Consider the following 19054-nt stretch of genomic DNA (forward strand, 5'->3'; position numbering starts at 1 on the left):
CACCCAGGCTGGAGTGTAGTGGTGCAATCTCAGCTCACTGCAAGCTCCACCTCCTGGGTTCATGCCTTTCTCCTGCCTCAGCCTCCTGAGTAGCTGGGACTACAGTATGCCCGGCTAACTTTTTGTATTTTTTTGGTAGAGATGAGGTTTCACCGTGTTAGCCAGGATGGTCTCTATCTCCTGACCTCGTGATCCACCTGCCTTGGCCTCCCAAAGTGCTGGGATTACAGGCATAAGCCACCACGCCTGGCTGAGTACTAAATGTTTTTGGGAGCATAGTTATCTTAGAAATAGTGAGCTCAGGGTTACTTTACTAATGAAATGATCATTATGATATGTAAAAAGGAAAAAAACACAATTATATGACTTTTCTTAATTTGAAGTTATTTTCCACATTTGAGGAGTTACGTTTCTGATAATTGTTCTCAAGAATATCAGCTGGTGGCTGGGCATGGTGGTTCATGCCTGTAATCCCAGCACTTTGGGAGGCTGAAGCGGGCACATCACTTGAGGTCAGGAATTTGAGACCAGCCTGGCCAACATGGTGAAACCTCATCTCTACTAAAAACCCTGTCTCCGCAAAAATTAGCCAGGTGTGGTGGTGGGCACCTGTAATCTCAGCTATTCAGGAGGCTGAGGCACAAGAATCACTAGAACTTGGGAGGCAGAGGTTGCAGTGAGCCAAGATCGTGCCATTGCACTCTAGCCTGGGTAACAGAGCAAGACTCTGTCTTCCCGCCCCACCCCCCAAAAAAACCCTGAAAAAACAAACAATATCAGCTTGTATGGGTAGGCTGTCTCCTTAAAATTACCCTGCCTTTCCTTGCTTGCCTGTTTATAGCTACCTATGCATTAAATGCTTTTGAAACACATTTATGTCATTTCCTTGATTATCTAGAATGACAAATTCTGTTTACTTCATAGAGTAGAATTTGTCTAGAGTGATAAATTCTGTGTTTACTCGATAGAGTAGACATCCTAAAATGTCATGTTCAAACTTTAAGTGACGTGGAGAAGAAATCAGTGTTTATATCATTATGTGTAAAATCATTATAGACATTTATAATTTTCAGATGTTTACAATAATTATGTCTCAATTTTCATCTTTCTGTTGTGAAATAATTCATTCACTTTCTGTAATAGTCAGCACCTGTCACCATGACATTTTAGTTGACCATGTTCAAACATAGAGATTAATATCAACTTCTTTGTTTAAAAAATGTACCTATCGAAAAATACTTACTTTAGGCTTGCCATGTGTGATATGCTTTCTTCCAGTTTCTCATTAAAATATGCGTATAGTTCCATAATGGCATTGGGAAAAGTAGTGATCGATAATTTCTCAGTTTTAGACTTGTTTCTACTAACTACTTACTACATTGGAGTAGACTAAGAAAGTCTTAGTGGTCTGTTTATGGTTTGATTTCTAAAACAGGAGATTAAGGTGGGAAGTGGATAGGAAGAGGCTTTGATCCATTCCTGTTGTTTGTTCATACCTTGGAGACACAGGTTACCGTGTATGACTGTGGGAACTTGCACTATTTCGTTCATATTATATATTTTGTTACATATTAAAAGCCCATTAACCTCCTCAGAAATTTTTCTCTCTCCTAGCTCTTCCAAATCCGCATGTTCCACACTATTTTTTATACATCTATTCAGAGACTAAATTTCCAATGTGCAATCTGGAAGAGAATGAAAGGAAAGTGTTAGGATATTACATTCCAGGGATGTGATGTAGCAGTAGATGTTGTGTTCAGAAGAACCTTAAAAGGAGTGTGCTTTTGGGTTTTCAGGTTATCATTTATTTTCTGTTAAAAAACAAACTACAGAATGTTCCTGTTGATGTAGGAATGAATTCTCATAATATGAGAAGAAAGGAATAATAGATTTTAAATCAGCCCAATTTGGTTGTACTGCCTGCTTAGTACTATAAATTCAGCCATGGACTGTGTATATCAGCCTGTACACTTAAAACCTAACCAAATTAAGTATGAGCAATTTTTCACCATCCAAATTGATAGTGATGGGAATCAAGGGCAATCTATATACCCTGCCATTAAAAATTATATCTTATTTTTGCAAGGATAATTTTCATGAGGATTGTGAAAGAAATCTGCATGAAAGATATCTGCATAAAAGAAGGGAACCATTACCCCAAAGATGAGGAAGAAAGTCTTAAAAATAATATTGAACTTTGGGAGGCCGAGACGGGCGGATCACGAGGTCAGGAGATTGAGACCATCCTGGCTAACACAATGAAACCCCGTCTCCACTAAAAATACAAAAAAATTAGCCGGGCGTGGTGGCGGCGCCTGTAGTCCCAGCTACTCGGGAGGCTGAGGCAGGAGAATGGCGGGAACCCGGGAGGCGGAGCTTGCAGTGAGCCGAGATCGCGCCACTGCACTCCAGCCTGGGCGACAGAGCGAGACTCCGCCTCAAAAAAAAAAAAAAAAATATTGAATATCATTTATTATGATGTACAAAAGATATTTATGAGAAGTGTCAGATTTTATTCTTAGTAACAGAGCAAAAAGTAAGACCTCTAGGAAACCAAAACATAAAGTTATAACAAAAAATCAGAATGATATTTTAAAAGAAGCTGGAATAAAGATGACCAAAATAAAACAGTGACAACAATCTGAAAATGCAATAGCCAAAATCTGTAATGGCAATTGCACACAGCAGAGCTGATCCTGCAGAAAATGGAGTCAATCCTCTATATGATGAATGGGTCAATCCTATAGTATTTATTTGAGATTTTTTTTAGGAGGAGAAAATAATGACGGAAATGATGAGGGTGAAAATGACACATGCTGAAGACATAGAAGTACCATACTGATGAATAAGTTCCCAGTGGAGAAACCAGAATAAATGGAACAGAAGCAAAATATAAAAGCAGTAGAAAACTTTCTTGACCTGAAAAGTTTTTTATTTTTTGTTTTTTTTTTTTGTTTTTTTTTCCCCAGAGACAGGGTCTCACTATATTGCCCACGCTGGAGTGTAATAGCACAATCTTGGCTCACTGCAACCTCTTCTTCCTGGATTTAAACCATCCTCCCGTCTTAGCCTCCTGAATAGCTGTGACTAACAGGTACACGCCACCACACCTGGCTAATTCTTTTGTATTTTTTGTAGAGACGCGGTTTTGCCATGTTGCCCAGGCTGGTCTTGAACTCCTCGGCTCAAGTGATTCTCCTGCCTCTGCCTCTCACGGTGCTGGGATTACAGGTGTGAGCCACCATGCCCAGCTACTTGAGCTAAAAAGTTCTGAAGCTGTAGTTCCAAAGCATAGGCTTCATTGTAGGCAAAATTAATGAAAATAAATCTCTGTCTGTCTCAATTCTGGTAGCACTCATAGATTTAAAAACACAAAGGCTACTCTAATGATACGGAAGTCAGTCTTACTTCATTGCAGATTTCTTTTTATCCTGCAATGCATTCATTTGGCTTCTTAAATCTATGATTTGGTAATTAGTTCTGGAAAAAGCTTAGCCACTAACTGATAAAGTGTTTCTTTTCTCTATTCAGTTTTTGAAACTTTAATTAAATATGTTTTGAGCCCTCTTTTATACCCTTTACATTTCTTACCCTCTCTTCCCTACGTACTTTTTTTTTTTTTTTGGTCTCCCTGTCCCAGATTCTGTATGGTAACTTCCAAATGTGTGCTGGTAAAATGGCTCTCCAGGGAAAAAGAAGCCCTGATTTATAGCATTTGTTGATTTCCGTAGTATAAATATCCTTATCAAGGGTAGTTTCAGGCAACCAATTTGACTGTACTGATGCAGAATTAGGAAGAGCTACACATAATTGGTTCTTGCAAGCTGATTCAAACTACTTCCAGCATATCTCTAGACTTGCCTGTTGTCTTTTCATTATTAATTATCTCTGAAGGTGAATCTAATCTGTTAAACCTTTCCATTCAGTTCTTAGTTGGAGTTATATTTTATTTTTAGTTCTAAAGTCTCTATTTTTTCTTGTAAAAATCTATTACTATTTATAGTGTTTAGTTCTCTGCTAAATGTTTCCAACCTGTCATTTTATTTCTTCTATCACAGAAAACACATAGAATCTGCATCTGATAATCCACTTTCTAAGGTTCTTTCCTGACCCCTTTTCCTTTCTGCTACTTATTCCTACATTTCTTGCATACTCCACTATCCTTGACTGGGGCCTGGATATTGCATTTGAAGAATTATTTATAAGAGTACTTTTAAGTCCACAGCGTAGGTACTTAGACAGTGTGCACTTCTGTCTGACCGACACTTGGGAGTATTCTAGTCCAGGGGATGATTACAGACCCAAGTTTGAAGTTTGAGAAAAGCAGTGTGACCTTAGACCATAATCTAGTTCATGTCATTCTCACTGTGAGGATGTGCCCCTTTAGGATTCCAGCTTATTGTGAGGAGAATCTCAGATTAGATGGCCCTTGTTGTGTGACCTTCAGCTTTATTTCCATCTTGGTCATCCTGAGAATCTTTTAAAACATAGGTTCTAGTTTCCCATGACCGATAAAGATACTTTAGAGGAAATGTGGTTTCAGAACTTGCTTTTTATGCTGAGTTTTCATTCTCCTTTTACTTTTTTTTGTGGTAAAATATACATAACATAAAATTTAGCTTTTTTTTTTTTTTTTTTTTTAAATGGAGTTGAGCTCTGTCATCCAGGCTGGAGTGCAGTGGCGTGATCCCAGCTCACTGCAACCTCTGCCTCCCAAGTTCAAGTGATTCTCCTGCCTCAGGCTCCAGAGTAGGGATTACAGGCACACGCCACCACGCCCAGCTAATTTTTTTGTGTGGGATTTCACCATGTTAGCCAGGCTGGTCTCGAACTCCTGACCTCAAGTGATCAACCCGCCTTGGCCTCCAAAACTGTTGGGATTACAAGCGTGAGCCACCATGCCCGGCCCTCAAGATGCTTTTAAATTTTCCTTTTGATTTTTCTTTGACTTAAAGGTGGAATTGGTGGATCATATGGTAATTCTGTGTTTAATTTTTTGAGGAACTGCCATATTTTCCACAGCAGCTGCACCATGTTATGTTCTCACCAGTAATGCCGTAATGGTTACAGTTTCTCCACGTTCTAGCCAACATTTGTTATTTTCTGTTTTTGTTTTTGTTTTTGTTTTTGTTTTTAAATAATTGCTGGCTGGGCGTGATGGCTCACGCCTGTAATCCCAGCACTTTGGGAGGCTGAGGCGGTTGGATCAAGAGGTCAGGAGATTGAGACCATCCTGGCTAACACGGTGAAACCGCATCTCTACTAAAAAAAAACACAAAAAATTAGCCAGGCGTGGTGGCGGGCGCCTGTAGTCCCAGCTGCTCGGGAGGCTGAGGCAGGAGAATGGTGTGAACCCGGAAGGTGGAGCTTGCAGTGAGCTGAGAATGTGCCACTGCACTCCAGCCTAGGCAACAGAGCGAGACTCTGTCTCAAAAAAAAAAAAAAAATTGCCGTTCTAATGGGTGTGAAGTAGTGGTGTCTTATTATGGTTTTGATTTGTGTTTTTCTGATGATGTTGAGCATCTTTTCATATGCCTATTGGCCATTTCATATCTTCTTTGAAAAAACATCTATTCAAATCCTCTTCCCGTTTCTGAATTAGCCTATTTTTTGTTGTTGAGTTTTAAGAGTTCTTTATAAATATTCTATATAGTAGTTCATTATCAGATGTATGATTTGCAAATATTTTTTCCAGTTCTGTGAGTTGCCTTTTAACTCTGTTGATAGTATTTTTAGTTTTGATGTAGTCCAGTTTTGTCTATTTTTTTCTTTTGCTGCTTGTGCTTTTGATATCATATCCAAGTAATCATTGCCAAATCAAATGTGACAGAAGTTTCCCCATACGTTTTCTTCTAAGATTGTTACATTTTTAGCTCTAATGTTTACGTATTTGATCCATTTTGAATTTATTTTTGTGTATGTTGTAAGGTAAGGGTCCAGCTTCATTCTTTTGCATGTGGATATTTATTTTCCCAGTGTTATTTGTTGAATTCTCTTTTTAGTTTTTACTTGATAATTTCTTACTATCTTGTAATTTTTCAATTCTTTTGAAAAGATGTTTTAAAATAAATTACTGAGTTGTTTTCAACAGGAAGGTTGATCTCTCAAACCCAACTCACTGTTATTAGTTATAGGAAATATTATTAATGTTTTAAATAAACTTGATGAGAACACATGTGATACCCTAAATCCTACAGAAGGGAAATTGTCTGTAGTCAGTGTTGTTAGTTTTTAAATACTGTTTGGTTGCAATTTTCATGGGAAAAAGGTACAGCCCATTAGCACATATCTATATCTATATATTTATATGTATATATTTTGTATAACTAAATTCAGTAGTCTGAATTTCATCTTAGGTTATAAAGCTTTTTAAATATTAGAAGACTAGTTAGAGGAACAAAGTACTTTTTTTTTTTTTTTTTTTTTTTTTTGAGACAGAGCCTCCTTTTGTCACCCAGGCTGGAGTGCAGTGGTATATGATCTTGGCTCACTGCAACCTCTTCCTCCCAGATTCAAGCGATTCTCTTCTCTTGCCTCAGCCCCATGAGTAGCAGAGTTTACAGGCACGCACCACCACACCCAGCTAAGTTCTGTATTTTTAGTAGAGGTGGGGTTTCACCATATTGGCCAGGCTGATTTCGAACTCCTGACTTCAGGTAATCCACCCGCCTTGGCCTCCCAAAGTGCTGGGATTACAAGCGTGAGCCACTGCGCCCAGCTACAGAATAAAGATACAATTTTTTTGTCAAGGATATGGGAATCATTAAAGCATCCTGTTTCTCTCTTTTATTTGGTAAACCTGTTTTATTATCCCAAAACTTTCTAAAGAACAATTTTTCCTTTTTTAGTCATTAAATAATAAGTTCATATACCACATATATTAAATAAACAGTGTTAAGAGTTTGTCCTTCCTTTTATGTTGTTAACTGAAATTACGTTTCTTTCCCAGATGCTTTAAAAGGGCATTTCTTGAGGAATAATGTAGTTTTTAAAGACTCCACAGTTTCTTTACCAATATTGTAAAAGTATGTTTAGAAAGAATTGAGTATTTTTCTCTGTAGTATTTCCATGAACTTTCTTCTAATATTCAACATGAGAAATTTGAAAATACTTACAAGAAAAACATATAGAAAGCAAAGAAAATAAAGAATTCTTAAGGCCAAGAAAGTGGAACATTAAGCATTTTTATCTGTTAGGCATCGTACAAAGGATGAAGAGACCCACCCCAAGGGGACTTAACAGTTGGCAAGGACAACCATAGTATCATAAATAAATTAAGCTAGAAAAAATACTAATGCGTACCATACCTCTATTAAGAGAGTAGAGCTTTCTCACACAATTCTTAGTGATAAATTCTCTTTGCTACTATTGACCATATAGTTTAAAATTTTCAGTTATTTTTTTCAGCCAACTTTGGATATGTTCTGAAGTTTTTTTTTAATTGACACATTAATTGTACATATTTATGAGGTACAATGTGGTATTTTGATACGTGTACAATGTGTAATGATCAAGCCATGGTAATTAGCATATCCATCATCTGAAACACATCATTTCTTTGTGTTGGGAACATTCAGTATCCTCTTTTTGCTGTTCGAAACTATATATTATTGTTACCTATAATCATCCTACCATGCTTTAGAACATTAGAACACTAGAATCTTCTGCTCTACTTTTTACTTCTATGAGATCAACTTTTTTTAGCTTCTGCACATGAGTGAAGATGTGGTGAACTTTCTGTCCTGGCCTATTTCACTTAATGTCTTCTAGTTCCATCTGTGTTGCTGTGACTGACAGGAATTTCATTCTTTTTTTGTGGCTGAATAATAATCTATTGTGTATATATACCACATTTTCTTTACCCATTAATCTGTTTTTGGACACTAGGTTGATTCCATATCTTGGCTATTGTGAATAGTGCTTCAGTAAACCTTTTCTCTTTTTATTGTTTGTAAGTTTTTCCCCCAGTAGGAAATCTGTAAGACTTACGTCTTCTATTTAAAATGTCACCTATTTAATAATGTTTAACTAGGTTGATGGACGGGCAACTTTGCTATTTTAAAATTTTGAAAATAAAGTGAATACTAATCATACTTTCTTAAAATAGTATGCTGCTAACATTTTAAATTTAATGTTTTAAATTGCATTTCTTTTAAGAGATTTCTTTATTAGTAGCTACTTTGTTTATGAGGGAGCTGGGCAGGATTCCTATAAGTGATAATAAGAAGCAGTTATCACCAATGGGTAGTAATTTTTAGGGGTCTATTAGGGGTCTCTTAATATTAAAGGAATCAACAGAATAATGCCATAATTATTTTATTCAAATAGTACAAGTGGGCCATTGATTAACATCTGGCTTAGATGTTAATCTAATGTTAGAATTAGATGTTAGATGTTAGAATTCAGTATAGGATCCCTTGATAAGATTTTTAAATGTAAGTTCTCTTGAATTAGTAGCACCTTTTTTTCCCTTCAAACTGTAATCTTGACATCTCTCTACAATTCAGAGTAGTGAATGGTCCTCAAGTGTTTAGCAGGTAATTTGTTACATCTAAGAATTAAAGTTTGTAACTAATTTACCTCTATACTTCAAATTAGGATTGATTTACACTTACTTTTGTTTTGACTTGTTTCCTTGAGCAGAGGAGAAAGTGATGGTGTGACAGTGAGTGCACTTATTTATTCTATAGCCTGACAGAGTATTTGTGATTGTAAATGTCATCTATTTGTGTTGGGGAAGAACAAAAAATGAAGGGCTACTCCTGTGTTCGGGGTTTCTAAGAAAAACACAAAGTGTAATATCTGTTGAAAACAAACTTGGATGATGACTTTTAACCTTTAAAATTACCTTCAGCCAAGCACGTCTATCAACTTTATCAGCTGTTTTGAAAATACCTCATACCCGTGCCATGGTTCAGCCGTGAAGAGGACAGAGTTGGTCTGAATAAGAGTAGTTATGGGAAGTTTGTCCTTAAAAGTCCTGAAGATAAGTCTTGATGCTGAATCATACATATTTACTCCCTCTGTGACCAACTGAATAAACTCAATTCGTCAAGGAAATTGTGTCCTTGACTCAGGTCCATTCGTCACAAATCACACCCTCCAACTTTAGGATTACATCAGACTAAAATTATGGACAAAGCAAGTTGCTCTGTTAATTCTTTTCTAACACAAGGAATTCTTTTCTATCACGTTGCCCACAGTAATATCATCGCAGTTTTATATGTTTAGGGTGATTTCTCCAACTCTTCCTGAAAATTATAGAGTTTTATAAAGCCATTTTCAGTTTTGGAGCAAGAAAGAAGTAAGCTTTGTTGTGTATTAGATGCTTACCACTTGCCAAACATTATATTATATTGAACACAAGACAAGTAACACAGTTTCTACTTGCTGGCAAACAAAAAGGACCCATATAACACTTGAAACAGATGAAAGTTTACTCAGAGTTGAATTTTAAGAATAGTTTTGATTTTTATCAAAGACCATCTTAGTTATTGATATGTGTTGAAGATTTATAATCTGTAAATCTGAAGTGTTAGAGCTATTATTAGGTGGGGGAGGAAGAAGACTTAAAAATTCCACTTAGGAAGCTATTTGTAAATTCTCTTTGTTTTTAACTTTTATTTTAGGTTCAGGGGTACGTGTGCAGGTTTGTTATATAGGTAGATTTTGTGTCATAGGGGTTTGATGTACAGATTATTTTGCCACCAGGTAATAAGCATAGAACCTGATAGGTAGTTTTTCTGTCCTTACCTTCCTCCCTCCCTCCACCTTTAAGTAGGTCCTGGTGTCTGTTGTGCCTTTCTTTGTGTCTATACATATCCAATGTTTAGCTCCTACTTAGAAGACAGAACCTATGGTATTTGGTTTCCTGTTCCTTTGTTAATTCACTTAGGATAATGGCCTCCAGGTCCATCTGTGTTGCTGCAAAGGACATGATTTTGTTCTTTTTTTTTTTTTTTTGAGATGGAGTCTCGCTCAGTCGCCCAGGCTGGAGGGCAGTGGCACGATCTCGGCTCACGGCAAGCTCCGCCTCCCGGGTTCACGCCATTCTCCTGCCTCAGCCTCCCGAGTAGCTGGGACTACAGGCGCCGCCACCACGCCCGGCTAATTTTTTGCATTTTTAGTAGAGATGGGGTTTCACTGTGTTAGCCAGGATGGTCTCGATCTCCTGACCTCGTGATCCGCCCACCTCGGCCTCCCAAAGTGCTCGGATTACAGGTGTGAGCACCACGCCCGGCCGATCTTGTTCTTTTTTATGGCTACAGTATTATTCCATTGGGTATATATACCACATTTTCTTTATCCGTTCCACCATTGGTGGGCATTTAGGTTGATTCTATGTCTTTGCTATTGAATAGTGCAGCGATGAACATACGTGTGCATGTGTCTTTATGGTAGAGCAATTTTTATACCTTTGGGTATATACGCAATAATGAGATTGCTGAGTCAAATGGTAATTCTGCTTTGCATTCTTTGAGAAATTGCCAAACTGCTTTCCACAATGACTGAACTAATTTACATTTCTACCAGCAGTATATAAGTGTTCCGTTTTCTCTGCAACCTTGCCAGCATGTTATTTTTTGACTTTTTAATAATGGCCATTTTGACTGCTGTGAGATGGTATCTCATTGTGGCTTTGATTTGCATTTCTCTAATGATTAGTGATGCTGACCATTTTTTCATATGCTTCTTGGCCACTTACGTGTCTTCTTTTGAAAAGTGTTCATGTCCTTTGCCCACTTTTTAATGGGGTTGTTTATTGATTTAAGTTGCTTATAGATTCTGGATATTAGACCTTTGTTGGATGCATAATTTGCAAATATTTTTTATGAAGGTTGTCTGTTTACTCGTTGATATTTTCTTGGCTGCACAGAAGCTCTGAAGCTTAATTAGATCTTACTTGTCAATTTCTGCTTTTGTTGCAATTGCCTTTGGCATCTTCATGAAATCTTTGCCATGTCCTATATCCAGAATGTATTTCCTAGGTTATCTTCCAAAGTTTTTGTAGTTTTAATATGGTGTAAGAAAGGGGTCCAGTTTCAATCTTTGGCATACGGCTAGCCCATTATTTCAGTACCATTAATTGAATAGGGAGTCCTTTCCCCATTCTTTGTTTTTGTTAACTTTATCAAAGACTAGATGGTTGTAGGTGTGTGGCATTATTTCTGGGTTCCCTGTTCTGTTCTATTGGTATATCTGTTTCCTTCTCTCTCTCTCTCTTGCTCTTTTTTTTTTTTTTTTTTTTTGAGATGGAGTCTTGCTCTGTCGCCAGGCTGGAGTGCAGTGGCATGATCTTGGCTCACTGCAACCTCTGCCTCCTGGGTTCAAGCGATTCTCCTGCCTCAGCTTCCTGAGTAGCTGGGACTACAGGTGTGCACCACCACACCCAGCTAATTTTTGTATTTTTAATAGAGATGGGGTTTCACCATGTTGGCCAGGATGATCTCAATCTCTTGAACTCATGATCTGCTCGTCTTGGCCTCCCAAAGTGTTGGGATTACAGGCGTGAGCCACTGCACCTGGCCTGTTGAGGGTTTTTAACCTGAAGGATGTTGAATTTTATTGAAAGCCTTTGAGCTTTGAGATTATCATGTGGTTTTTATTTTTAGTTCTGTTTATGTGATGAATCACATTTATTGATTTGCATATATTGAACCAACCTTGCATCCCAGGAATAAAGCCTACTGATGGTGGTGGATTAGCTTTTTATGTGCTGCTAGATTTGATTCACTAGTTTTTTTTTTTTGACGATTTTTGCATCTGTGTTCATCAGGGATCTTGGCCTGCAGTTTTCTTATTGTGTCTCTGCCAGATTTTGGTATCCGAATGATGCTGGACTCAAATAATGAGTTAGTGAGGAGTCCCTCCTTCAGTTTTTTTGAACAATCTCAGTAGAATTGTTCCATACTAGCTCTTCTTTGTATGGGGTCAGTTATTTGTTTTTGCCTGTTAAATTGTTTCAATTTCTTACAGATTCTGGTTATTAGACCTTTGTTGGATGCATAGTGTATTAGTCCATTCTCATGCTGCTATGAAGAAATACCTGAAACTGGGTAATTTATAAAGAAAAGAGGTTTAATTTACTCACAGTTCCACATGGCTTGGGAGGCCTCAGGAAACTTAGAATCATGGCAGAAGGCACCTCTTCACAGGGCAGCAGGAGAGAGAATGAGTGCAAGCAGGGGAAATGCCAGACGCTTATAAAACTGTGTCTGGAATTGGTGGGTTCTTGGTCTCACTAACTTCAAGAATGAAGCCGCAGAGTGTGTTATAGTTCTTAAAGATTGTGTGTCTGGAGTTTGTTCCTTCTGATGTCTGGACGTGTTCAGAGTTTCTTCCTTCTGGTGGGTTTGTGGTTCTTGCTGGCTTTAGGAGTGAAGCTGCAGACCTTCGTGGTGAGTGTTACAGCTCTTAAGGCGGCGCGTCTGGAGTTGTTCGTTTCTGCTGTCTGGAGTTGTTCATTCCTCCCAGTAGATTCGTGGTCTTGCTGGCCTCAGGAGTGAAGCTGCAGACCTTTGTGGTGAGTGTTACAGCTCATAAAGGCAGTGCGGACCCAAAGAATGAGCAGCAGCAAGATTTATTACAAAGAGTGAAAGAACAAAGCTTCCACAGTGTGGAAGGGGACCCAGGTGGGTTGCCTCTGCTGGCTCGGGCAGCCTGCTTTTATTTCCACATCCTGCTGATTGGTCCATTTTATAGAGACCTGATTGGTCGATTTTATAGAGAGGTGATTGGTCCGTTTTGACAGGGTGCTGATTGGTACATTTACAATCCCTGAGCTAGCACAGAGTGCTGATTGGTGCATTTACAATCATCTAGCTAGACATAAAGGTTCTCCAAGACCCCACCAGATTAGCTAGACACAGAGCACTGATTGGTGTGTTTATAAACCTTGAGCTAGACACAGAGTGCAGACTGGTGTATTTACAATCCTTTAACTAGACATAAAGGTTCTCCAAATCCCCACCAGATTAGCTAGATACAGAGTGCTGATTGGTGCATCCACAAACCCCAAGCTAGACACAGAGTGGTGATTGGTGCATATACAATCCTCGGGCTAGACATAAAAGTTCTCCAAGTCCCCACCTGACTCAGGAGCCCAGCTGGCTTCCCCTAGTGGATCCCGCACCAGGGCCGCGGGCGGGGCTGCCTGCCAGTCCTGGGCTGCGCGCCTGCACTCCTCAGCCCTTGGGCGGTTGATGGGACTGGGCGCTGCAGAGCAGGGGTCGGTGCCCGTCGGGAGGCTCTGGTGGCGTGGGAGGCCACCAGGAGGGGCTTGGGCATGGCGGGCTACAGGTCCCCAGCCTTGCCCTGTGGGGAGGTGGCTGAGGCCCGGGGAGAATTCGAGCGTGGTGCAGGCAGGCCAGCATTGCTGGGGGACCCAGTGCCCCCTCCGCAGCTGCTGGCCCGGGTGCTAAGCCCCTCACTGCCTGGGGCAGCTGATGCCGGATGGCTGCTCCGAGTGTGGGGCCTGCCGAGCCCATGTCTATGCGCTGGCCCGCAAGCACTGTGCGCAGCTCCGGTTCCCCCCCCCCCCCCGCACCCCCCGCACCTCTCCCTCCACACCACCCGCAAGCAGAGGGAGCCGGCTCTGGCCTCAGCCCAGAGAGGGGCTCCCACAGTGCAGTGGCAGGCTGAAGGGCTCCTCAAGCGTGGCCAGGGTGGATGCTGAGGCAGAGGAGGCGCTGAGAGCGAGCGAGGGCCGCCAGCACCTTGTCATCTCTCAAAACCATCAAATCTCATGAGACTCACTGTCATGAGAACAGCATGGGGGAACCGCCCTCCTGATCTGATTACTCCACCTGGTCTTGCCTTTGACACATGGGGATTACAGTCCAAGATGAGATTTTGGGTGGGGACACAGCCAAACCATATCACGTAGTTTGCAAATATTTTCTCTCATTGTAGAAAAATACTTATCTCATGGCCTGTAGCCATGAGCATGGAATGTTTTTCCATTTGTTTGTTTCATCTCTGATTTCTTTGAGTAGTATGTTTTGTAGTTCTCCTTGCAGAGACTTTAATCCCCTTCATTAGATATATTCCTAGGTACCTTCTTTTTTTATTTTTTGGTGGCTATTATAAATGGGATTTTTTGTTCATTTTTAATTGGGCTTTTAATTATTGAATTCATAGTTCTTTATATGTATTCTAGATACAAGTCCATTGCCAAATATATGATTTGCATTTTTTTTTCCATTTTGTGGGTTGTTTTCACTTTCTTCATGGTGTCATAAATATTTTTAATGTTGTTAAAGTCTAATTTATCTATTTGTTTTTTGTCACTTGCGCCTTCGGTGTTATACCAAGGAACCATTGTCTAATCCAAGCTAATGAAGACTTATTCTCATGTTTCTTCTACGAGTTTTAGAGTTTAGTGCTTACATGTAGGTCTGATTCATTTTCAGTCGATTTTTGTGTATCGTGTTAGGAAAGGTTCCAACTGCATTTATTATTTTGTATGTGGATATCCAGTTGTTTCAGCATCATATGTTAAAAAGACTTCTTCCTCTATTTTATTGTCTTGGTACTCTTGTTGAAAATCAAATGACCTTAGATAAAAGGCTTTACTTCCGAACTCTCATCAGATGTTTTTAAATGGCAGTTTTAATTTTAATAAATTTACCAATAATTTATTGGAGAAATGATTATGGGACATATCCTGTGAGCCAGGCACTGCCGTAGGTTGCAGAGTTACAGCAGCAAACAAGACAGAGACTCCCTTGACCTTGAAGATTACATTTTAGTGGAGAGTGAAAAGATATGTGAAGAATATAAAACATTTGGGAACATTAGAGAAGGACAAAAGTATATGTTTGTGGGCATTACTTTATTTTCTTCACATAGCCTTCTATGTCTCTTTTAATGCATTTAGGCCTTCCTGCCATGTTTATAGTTAATATTTTTATATACACGTGTAATCTACCCAACTAGGCTAAATACTTCTTCAGGTCAAAGTCAGTCTTTGCCAGTCTGTCCCATCTAGATATAGTATGTGTTTAGTGGGCATGTGATGAATGAATAAATAGATTAATTACTTTTGGGGACTGAGTTTTTGAGTTTTTTTTTTTTTGTTTTGTTTTTTAAAGACGGAGTCTCACCCTGTCGCTCAGGCTGTAGTGCAGTGGCACAATCTCAGCTCACTGCAGCCTATGCCCCCCTGGTTCAAGTGATTCTTCTGCCTCAGCCTCCCAAGTAGCTGGGACTACAGGTACCCGCCACCACACCCAGCTAATTTTTTTTTGTATTTTTAGTAGAGACCATGTTTTACCATGTTGTCTAGGCAGGTCTTGAACTCCTGACTTCAAGTGATCCTCCTGCCTCGGCCTTCCAAAGTGCTGGGATTACAGGCGTGAACCACTGCACCCAGCCTGAATGTTTTATACACATCCATTCATATATACATAAACCTTTAAAATATCCATGTTATTCAGAGCTGTTAGAATAGTTTGGAAATAAGAGTGGAATCCTTTATATTCAAGTTGCTCTATGTTACACTTTCTTTTTTAATCTAGAATCTCAGGCTAAGTCTCCCTGCTTCAGCCCAGATTTCTGTTTGGTACTTAACCTCAGCCAGGGACCCGCTTTCCTTTCCTTCCTCACTCAAGTAATTTCAGCCCTCACTCTGTCCATAATGAGTCACTGATCACCTCTCTCTCTTCTCTGTTTCCATCAGGGAGTGAACCAATATTTTAAATTTTCACTCGAGAACAGAGCTGTCGGGCAAGTCCTGGGTAGGGTAAAGTTATTTGATGTGATTTTTTTTTTTTTTTTAATCTTTTTGGTTTTAAGGAGTGAAAAGTTTAATAGGCAAGAAGGAAGGAAGAAGAAAACAGCTCCCCTGTACAAAGATAAAGGGAGGGGGCTATTTGAACAAGGAGAAAACCGTGTGTGCAGCAGAAAAGTGTCTGCTTATATGAGGAGGCTGGAGGAGGTGGTGCCTGATTTGCATAGGGCTCAAGGGATTGGTTTGACCAGGCATGTCACTCACGTAGCTCGTGGAAAAAACTGGCCCTCCCACCCTAGCTTTTTAATATGCAAATACAGGGTGCCATGATGCTCTACACACATGGGGATATGTGGGGGCGGCCATGTTGCCAGGCACCTGTGAGCAAGGGCAAGAAGTCGGCAGGAATCAAATGTTTGGGTGGACCCAGTTTCTGATGGCCTGCATTTGCATATCAATGACTTGGCTCTAAGAGCTGGGGCTTTCTTGCTAGACAAGAAGTGTTTCTGGAGCTGCTTTAAAGGAAATGAAAACTTCCCCAAGGACCCCTTTTCCTATCTGCCTGAAATAATTTCTTAATCAACTCCTATAACATTCCCCTCTGTGGAGATGTCACCGTCAAGGGGTTTTGGGCGATGACTCTTTCTGGCTATTTCCTGCTGAAAAGGGGCATCGAATGGGGAACAGCAGCTAGGGCTTCTCCTGGGGTTGATCTAAGGGTCCTTGGAAGAATGGCATGTCCATGTGTGGTTCAGTTTGCAGCACTGTTTGGAGTTTGATTGCTTCTAGGTGAGAGGAAACAATTCAAGTTACAGTATTGAGTATACAGGGTCAAAATATTAATACGAGACATAAGCTTTCTGTCCAATATTTCAGTTAGAAGGTGCTACTGTGTATAACCCTATGGCAAATAGTACAATGAGTATAGCAATTCCCACAAGTGTGGTATAGTAGATAATTTTAATCTAAAATTTTACTTGCCAAGATATAGAATTTCCCTTTGGGGGTTTTCCTTGCTTTTATTTTCCAAACAAAGAAACCTTAGGGTTATGGGCACCCTACTCACTTTCATTACCTGGCAGAATTTGCAGGATAATTGCCCAGAACTAGCGTAGTGATCCAGATTTTTATGTTACCCATCTCTTCTTGTTTCTTCCAAGCTGTAGGAGATCGCCACTTGATTCACAGGAATAAGCAGGGTTAGTCTAAAATGTAGGCAAAAAGCTTTAAAACAATTAGTAAGACTAGGATTTAATGACAAATTTACGATAAGCTTTGGAGCACAATTTCTCTCTCCAGCCCTCATTTTTGGTAAAAACAAATTATGATAGGATCGTGTGTGTTGTTTGTAGAATAAACTTTAGTCTTATACTTCGCTTGATTATTTGCATAAAGTGCAGCAAGAATGGTTATTTCTACATAGGCCTTTTGGATTGGCTTTGATGGAACTCTGTTCCACAAGGAATCTCAGAAAAGACCTTTAAAACTGAGTCCAGCCATGAGTTTGTATCCTCAGAACACCTGTGAGTTGGGTGATCCTGTCCTCTTGAGGTCCCAAGATAAACTTGGAGCTCCTGGACCTGTTAGAAAGTGACATTCTTTACTGATAACAGGTTAAGATCCCTGTTCAGGGACTGTGTAGACAAGGTATGAGGCCAGTACTCCCCAAGGGGCTTTTATTGGCTCTGCATGTCAAGCTTGATTCCTTAAAGGGAAACACACCCTTTCAGTCAAAGCCTTGGTAAAATAGCCAGTTTTTCCAATTGTGTCCTGTTGACAAAGAAAAATGGATTCTTATTGCACGATGCAAACAACTATATTGCCATAAGATAAGAGTACTCACAGATAGTTTCCAAATTCTGGAGGAACCAGGCAGAGAAAAACAAACATGCTCCAAATATTGTTCACAGGAGTATACCTTATTCAATTATTAAAGGCCATAAATAGTTCCAAATAAGTTTTCTTGACTCTGAAAAACAAAACAAAGATCAGCAGTATTTCAAACAAAAGTTTGAAAAGCTTGCTTTAACATTCTGATTTCAGTCCATTAATTAGCTCTTGTTTTGCTTGTTATTTGTGAACATGTCAGTTCTTTGAGTCCTGCACGTTCTTTCTCTATTCCAATGTTAACAATCTTCAAGGCTATTAAAAATCCACATTTGAGAACATCTGTTAAAGTTCTTAATATAGCTTGATTGTAAACCATCTTTTGAGAAGGAACAAAGTAAGACAATTGTCTGTGAATGACAAAATTTCCAGGATACAGTTAAAAACATGACTGATAAGTTTATCTTCATGGTTTACAATAACTTTACCCTTAATTATGGTTGATAGCATGTACTTAGACATTAGAATTTTAGAAATCCCATACAATTTTGGAACATATATTAGGATTACTCACCAAAATAGAACTTAAGGAAGATTGCACATCATTTTGGCAATCTCATGTGACTAAACATGTCAAATAATCTTGTTTACCTCTTTTCTGAATGTTTCAGGGACCCCCTGAACCATCCAAAAAGTCAGGCATCAGGAAGGACAATTTTGAAACTTGAAGTTTGATTTTGGGAGGCCAGTTAAATGTTAGAGGTTTAGAACATTTGATGTTAGGAAATAGAATTCTAGATTACCAAATGATGACTCAAAAGGCAAAAACCTTTCATTAGCCTTTACCATGACATGGAAATCCTGTTCAAAGCCAAAGTTTACCCTAGCATTAATTTATTAATGTTAACCCCAATTTGTTTCAGTGAAACTTTATAGATCATTGCGTCTAATAATAACCAATTTGACTGTTGAAATTTTTACAAACCTTTTATAACGCTTTTACTAAAGGGCAGATTAGTATCTTAAGACCTGCTTGCCATGCTTTTTTTTTTTTTTTTTTTTGTTTTTTTTTTTTTTGAGACGGAGTCTCGCTTTGTCGCCCAGGCTGGAGTGCAGTGGCCGGATCTCAGCTCACTGCAAGCTCCGCCTCCCAGGTTTACGCCATTCTCCTGCCTCAGCCTCCTGAGTAGCTGGGACTACAGGCGCCCGCCACCTCGCCTGGCTAGTTTTTTGTATTTTTTTAGTAGAGACGGGGTTTCACCGTGTTAGTCAGGATGGTCTCGATCTCCTGACCTCATGATCCGCCCGTCTCGGCCTCCCAAAGTACTGGGATTACAGGCTTGAGCCACCGCGCCCAGCCTGCCATGCTTTTATTTCAGTGTCTAATTTATGGAAAGACCATATAATACCCTTTTGAGTTTAATTAATGTTCACTGTTAACTTCTAGCAACTTTTATTTTTGGTGAAAAATATGGTTAGTAAGCAGTTTTAATTATA

General features: G+C 39.4%; 1 protein-coding gene across 6 annotated transcripts in view; it reads left to right on the forward strand.

Moving 5' to 3' along the window:
- COA1 (cytochrome c oxidase assembly factor 1) overlaps positions 1–19054 on the forward strand; it is a 92804-nt gene that overhangs the window by 44933 nt on the left and 28817 nt on the right. Inside the window, exon 2 of one of the 6 annotated variants that reach the window (XM_077994783.1) lies at positions 2970–3094. The gene's annotated coding sequence lies outside the window, so the exon portion shown is untranslated. 6 annotated transcript variants of the gene reach the window in all.

Source organism: Macaca mulatta, chromosome 3 (genome assembly GCF_049350105.2).
Source record: "Macaca mulatta isolate MMU2019108-1 chromosome 3, T2T-MMU8v2.0, whole genome shotgun sequence".
NCBI classification, from domain to species: Eukaryota; Metazoa; Chordata; class Mammalia; order Primates; family Cercopithecidae; genus Macaca; species Macaca mulatta.